The following is a 6604-nucleotide window of genomic DNA, read 5'->3' on the forward strand; positions in this document are numbered from 1 at the left end:
TCATTTTTGTTCCCATGTGAAGATTCTATTCCACTTGAAATTGTAGAGATTGTAGAAATTGCTGAGATTATAATCATCAGCCTAGTACAGCTACCTATTTGAAACAGCTGATCAAAAATGAGGCAAAAAAGAATCAAAACATGTAAGTTCGGTTACTTTTTAAATTATGCATTTGTAATATATCTCCTGTCACCATGTTTTTCTGGATAATTTTGTATAGCCTAATGTTTCCTGAAAAGCTTGCTTGCTGTTTCTTCTGTTCTTCCTACATGTAGCAATTTAGAATTAAAAATAATTATCCCCTTTAACAATGTCAAGTGTTTGCTTTCCACCAATTGTACTGTAAATGTTTTTAAACCCATTGTGGGATTAAATGAGAAAGAAAGATGGTGAAATGCTTACACTACATGTAATACATGTGCCACCTACTGTTGGACATTTTGATTCATATTACGACTATATTTGTTAATCTAGTATAGGCATTATTTATAAATATTTATGTTGAAACAGATGAGGCTAAAGAGAATACTCCCTGCATTTGCAGTAAACCAGTCAGGCTTTTCATCTGTTTTAATGTGGAAACTACTTTTAAAAATTCAAATATAAATTTTAAACATTTTGTAAAAAAACCCCAAACCAACAAACAAGAGGTTGGTAACAAAAAGAGATATTAATCTGTGTCTAACTTTAAAAAAGCTAACCAGAAGTCCATTGTTAGACATTTTTATTTAACAACAGAGTCTTGGTTATGAGTGGCAGCTGCAGAGCAGGCCGTGCTGGGTGAGAGTTCTCAGTGCTGTGCCTCTTGAATTCCTCTGGAATGTGCATGGCACAGCCATTGCATCTGCTCTGGGCTGGATGGATAAGAACAAAGCCACTGCTGCCATTAAGATTTGCATGCCAGAATCGAATCTGCTGGCCTTTCTCCAGTGCAGTTGACAGAAAATGTGCTCCTCCCTTCCTAAACAGCTTATAAATGAACACGAAAAGCCTAGCATTTCTATTTCTCCTTCTGCATTTCCATAATTCAGGGAAAAAATCCTTATGTGGAAAGGAACCTGCTTGACATGTTTCCACTCTATCAATATTAATGCTTTGCAGAGGTGACTAGATAAATCAACAGAGATTGTTTGTCTCTCTGGCAAAACAGGCCATAAAAGTAAATGACTGTGAGGAGAACAAAGTGGAGTAAAATGTCAAGATTTATGCAGAGGTGTGAGGAAATCAAGGTTGTTTTTTCATCTCTTAATTTGTAGTCCATTTTGACATGCATTCAGGATTGTGTTTTCTTCTTCCTGTCCTGAAGAAATGATCCCCAAATAAATGAATTAGAGACAGAAGTCATTTTGGTAACATGTCTTGCTGTCTCAGATGGTACCGGAGAAACTGCTAATTAAATGGAAGACTCTTTACTGAGGCCAGTTCTGAAGTGTGCTTCATGCTTCATCATGAAGCTGCAGTATCTGTCCAGTTTAAGAAAATTATGCACATCACAGTGACTTAGTAAATCTCATATTTGTAAATCACAAAACATTCTCAGCTATTTATTATAGACTTTATAACGTCTAAGATTCCTGTCTTTATTTTATCTGTATCTTTATTTACAGCAGTTTTTGGCAAGACTCCCAGGATTTTTGGAACTGGTAAGGATTTTTAGTTTTTATAATACGTACTGAAAATAAGTTTGTACACATGAAAGTTTTACAAAGAGGCAATAGGTAAAAACAAATGTACCTTTATCTGTCATGTTTTATATTTTCTCTATCATAATATTCTACAAGAGGGCCAACAGGGAAAAAATGTAGAACTGTGGATGCTGTTGTGCTTAACTAATACAATAACTTCTATGAAAAATATGATTGGTTTAACTTAATTTATGTACATTAGAGGAATCAGCACAAAGCAGCAGTGTTGTTGCCATGTAAACATTATGTTTGTGCTGTGGAGATTTCAGAATTTCAGACAATGAGGTCAGTGGCTACCTGACCTGAATTTCAACAACTGTATTAGAGAGGAAATTGGTTCTAGTATATAATTTCCTGGAACATCCTCAGGGAGTACACAGTTATGATTACTCAGTGGCTTTAAATCAATGCAGAGGCTGGAACAATATTTATAATATTTTTGAAGATGAAATGATGGATAGCATTTTGGCCAGTGACTCCCTTCAGTTTGTATCATGGTCAAACTGGCATTGAAGGGTTGGGTGACTGTGTAGCACAGCCCCTGCCAAATGGCAGAGTGCAGGTACAACAGCAAAGAATGAGAAGGATAATTTTGCTAATTCAGAGATAGGTAATTGCTTCCATTAACTTTAATCTTTAAGGGTTTTGCCTCTGAACAATTGAATAACGTTGATAAAATGTGGTTGAATAACTGAAAGCACAGTAGGTTGTGGTTCATGTAGAGAATCATTATCCTGCAGATTTCAAAGGGATCAGGTAGGAAAACATTCTCAAATTGATTGACCTACAGTGTGCAGTTAATATCCTCTCAAACTGCTGGAAACACAGAAGAGTAACTAAATTCAGACCCGGCAGTCTATCCAGTTGCTAAGGAGAAAAAGCAAAACTCCCGTTCATTCCCAAACTTTACTGTGCTTATGTCTATGGAATAATTCTGGGCTCCATCCCACAGTCTCTGTGGACTTTCTGTAAGGTCAAACCCTAAAATTACTTCAGAACATTTGCATGCATTTTTTAGGTGTCAGTCAGCAAATTTTATTTGAACAATGGGAAAGAAAATGCTCCCTTGGGTAAGAGGGACATAAAAATGTGATTCTGCAGCTCCTTCAAACTGTTGCTCACTAAAATATTGACTACAAATATGATTGAGTTTGACTTGGAAGAGTATTTATTTCAATAAGCTGTGGCAATAACTACACTATTTTCCACAGTCCTCTTCTTTGGTGGCAAATTTTTTTCCACCTTATGAGGTTAAAAAATAGGAGGGTTAGGCTTACAAAACCTTACCAAATATCTGAGCCTTAAATGTAGCCTTTTCAGCTCTTTCGTTCAGTTACATTATACTAAGGAAACATATTTTTATCTCTTACTAGCAGTTCTCTAAAAAGGCTGATTTGGCAGTATGCAGATTAAAGAGAAAAAAATAAATATATTCCAGGTAGTATGGTATTGTGTGCAGCAAAACTAAGTGTGAGTGAAATTTCTTTTCAATTCCTTCAGCTGTATCCTCATCAGCACAGCTCTACTGATGGAATTTCTTTAATTATCCATGGATATTTTCTGTCTTTTAGAAGTTCCTCTGAATCCTTATTTTTTTGTGGTATGGATAGATCTGTGTGAAAATCATGTCTGGTTAGGCAAGACAGGCGAGAACTAACTCTGCCCCATGCTACTCCAGCTCAAATTTCAAAATTTAACAGTAATTTTGCATTCCTCTTCCTGTGAACCTCCTCCTGTCCCTTTCTTGGAGTTCACTCATGCGTTTGAATAAAAGATTAAGCCTTAAAGTTCAGCTGCTCTGGTGAGGTCTGTTAGCACTAACTCCTAAAACACATTTTACAGTTGCCTTTAAGAATCCTACACAGAGCTTCAGAAATGTCTGAAAGGTCTCTCACTCTGTTAGTCAGTAACGTGCTGCCAGCAGCTCCTGGTGTGTGCTCCATGTGCTGCTCTTACATAACCAACTGGGAGCTTTTTAATCAGTCAGGATCTGAAAAAAACCAAATTCTTTTGTGTGAAGGAGGAATGATTGAGGATACAAATAATAACAAAGACTACATAAAAAAACTGATTTAAAAATCAGGTTTTAAAATTTCAAATTAAATAGTATTTTAAAATTTCCACTACAACCTTACACTGAGTAGAAAAGTTGGACATTAAAATAAATGCATTTTTAAATGCAGTTCAGTTATATTATTACATCCTTTCAATAGCTTTACATAAACCTCTTTCCTAATTATGGTATTTTAAATATTTTTTGAGGTATTTGTGATTCAGGCCAAGATAGTAGGAAGCATCTGGATTGGAGGAAATAATATTGATGAAAATAATCTAATGAACAGACAAGTTATGAAGTCCATCTGTGCACAGACCATGCATCCATATAATCTCTCACCTCAGAAGACACAAAATGCATGTTTTAGCATAACATACATTTCAAAATCCTGACAGTTAATTCTTCATATTGTACCACGCTTGTATAGTCTTTATCGAATATCTCATATTAACTGATGTGTAGAAACAGACCTTAAGTCAATTCAAAGCATCTTTTCACAGCATCTTTAAGAAAAATTGTTTTGCTGGATTTAGAGACAGATTATGTAATTGTTAAGAGAGGCTCTGAAGTTTTCAGACAGCAGAGAGGGAATTAGAAAAAAAAATGGGAAAACTTTTTGATTTATAGACGTAGCAGTTGAGACTGGAGAGAAATAGTTCCTAAAGAACATCACTGCATCAAACAATCTGTGAGTACAACATAGAAGCAGTATGAGAAAGGGAAAGTCTGATGACAGACTGAGAATCTTGTTTTATAAAATAGCTGCAGAGGGCTAGAGATCTTTAAAGAGTGCCAGTTAGGGGGCAGAAGAGAAGTGTGTGCACATCATAGGAGAAAAATACTGAGCTTTAATCTCAAACACATTAACCTCAAGTCTTCATTGTGAGGTAGCCTGGTCTTGGTTTTTGGAAATACTGAGCTCTCTCACATTTTTGTAAACAGAAGAAATAATGCAGAGGTGGGGGGAGAGGAAAATGCATATGAATTTTACAGGCATAAAATTCAGATATCTGTGAATTGCAATCCTTTTTAAAGAAATAGGTCCTAAGAAGATCATTATTGCAAAATTGTTAGTATGGTCTCCCAAGGAGCTGAGGAAGAGCATGGCTATCCTGTCAGGCTCTGAAGCACATGAAATGAATACTACTACTTACATGCTTAACTGGGACCTAAACCAGTGCCCAGCTGTTCTATCAATGAAAATTCTGTGGGGTCCAGCTTTTGTGTCAGTCCAGCTTCAGAGAGAGGAAGCAGGGGACCCTGCGGGACACAGATTTATGAACTGGGGAGCACAGGTGCACTACACCATCTGGTAGAGTGGCCCCTGTCTTTACCCCACTGCACTGACACCCATCTCCTTCAGCCAGGCTTGTGCTGCACCCAGACCAAAGCAGGACTGCCTGAGCTGTGTGGAGTGGGGCTCTAGCCAAACAACCTTCACACTCAATTTCACAGGAAGGGAATACTGAATGCAAACACAAAGAGAGTATTACCATTACCCCTTGATATGATATTTGCAAGATGAGTACTGGAGTTAGAAGCTACTCACATTTTAAGGAGGATGTGACTTTATTTAAAAAATGAGAAAGAGAAGCTCAAGGTTAAGGCCTGACTCACTCATGGAACACTGGTCACTGAGGAATGATTTTTATTACAGTAGGCAACTCTCCAGTCTGTGGATACAACAGAAGCCAGTCTCCAGAAGCCAAGAGTACAAGTAAAATTTGCAAGGTGCAAATTTTAATCAGGTAATCAACTACTGAACAGTACAGCCAAAGAGGTGGTAGGTGCTCTCTTGCAGTCTCTCATAACCAAGGCTGAATGCCTTTGAGATACACTGTAAGTCAGAAACCATGGACGTGATGCAGAAGTTGCTGGTGAGAGTTAGAGGAGGTCAGACAATATGGCAATTGTCCCTTTTAATCTTATATTCCCCAAGTTGGAGGCATATCTTAATACTTACTGCTACACTGCTTCTCCAGGTGTCAAGAAATGTTCAGCTGGTCTAGAAAAACTTTCTGAAAGGCTGTTGCTCAAATGCGATCTGTTTGTATTTAAGCAAAATACAATTTGGGGGATCCAGTACTATCTGAACATCAGAATCAGGATGCGACCCTGTATATTGCTTAGTACACACAGTAAAACACAGCCTTAGGTATTAAGAGCTGTTCAGGAGAAAATGAAAGGAATTTAAAACGAATTGTAATAATTGAGATTTTTTGTTACAGCTCCAGAATTAATTTAGAAACTATTGTTAATGACCACAGATACCAGTCATGTCTGAAGGAAGTAGAAAATGGTAGTCTACAGAATAAAAATGATGCCATCTGTAGATTCTTTTTAATCAAAATACTCAAACTGAGAAAATTACTCAATAAACATGATGAGCAAATATTTAACCTTTAGGTTTAGTTTGTGTTTTTTTGTTCACATTCCAAACAAATATAGTTAGAGATGCTTAAACATTTGTAAGTGTTGAACATATGTTTACAGAGTAATTATATTTAACATTGGGAAATTCACAAAACGCTTTCCACATGTGTTATGTGCCCTTTTATATTAATATTTTCTAAATGTCATGTTGAATAGTATATTGAATTCCAGCTTCTAAGGTACCTGAAGTGGTAGCTTTAGAAGATATTTTTCTCAGCTGTAATAACTTCTTGCATTTAAATATATTGTTGGTATTTCCATATATCCTATTACCTTGTATTTTCCAGTAAACCAACAGATGAAGGTTTTAATAAAACCCATGACTAAGCAAGGTTTTTACTGCAGCTATCCTTTTGCATTTCAAATTGTCAGTTTGCTGCTGCTGTGATTTCCCCTCTGTACAGGATTACCTTTGTTCAACAGGAATCAT

General features: G+C 36.5%; 1 long non-coding RNA gene across 2 annotated transcripts; it reads right to left on the reverse strand.

Moving 5' to 3' along the window:
- Nucleotides 1–2275: 2275 nt before the first annotated feature.
- On the reverse strand, nt 2276–5195 carry LOC137481124 (uncharacterized). 2 transcript variants are annotated; one of them, XR_011003334.1, is made up of 4 exons: nt 5076–5195; nt 4896–5001; nt 4081–4192; nt 2276–3675 (listed from the first exon to the last, which is right to left on the reverse strand). It is a non-coding gene; the product is annotated as an uncharacterized lncRNA (long non-coding RNA). The 2 variants fall into 2 exon arrangements; XR_011003333.1 differs by having other exon boundaries at nt 4896–5189.
- Between the last annotated feature and the right edge of the window lie 1409 nt (nt 5196–6604).

The sequence above is a fragment of the Anomalospiza imberbis genome, chromosome 12 (genome assembly GCF_031753505.1).
Source record: "Anomalospiza imberbis isolate Cuckoo-Finch-1a 21T00152 chromosome 12, ASM3175350v1, whole genome shotgun sequence".
Taxonomy (NCBI): domain Eukaryota; kingdom Metazoa; phylum Chordata; class Aves; order Passeriformes; family Viduidae; genus Anomalospiza; species Anomalospiza imberbis.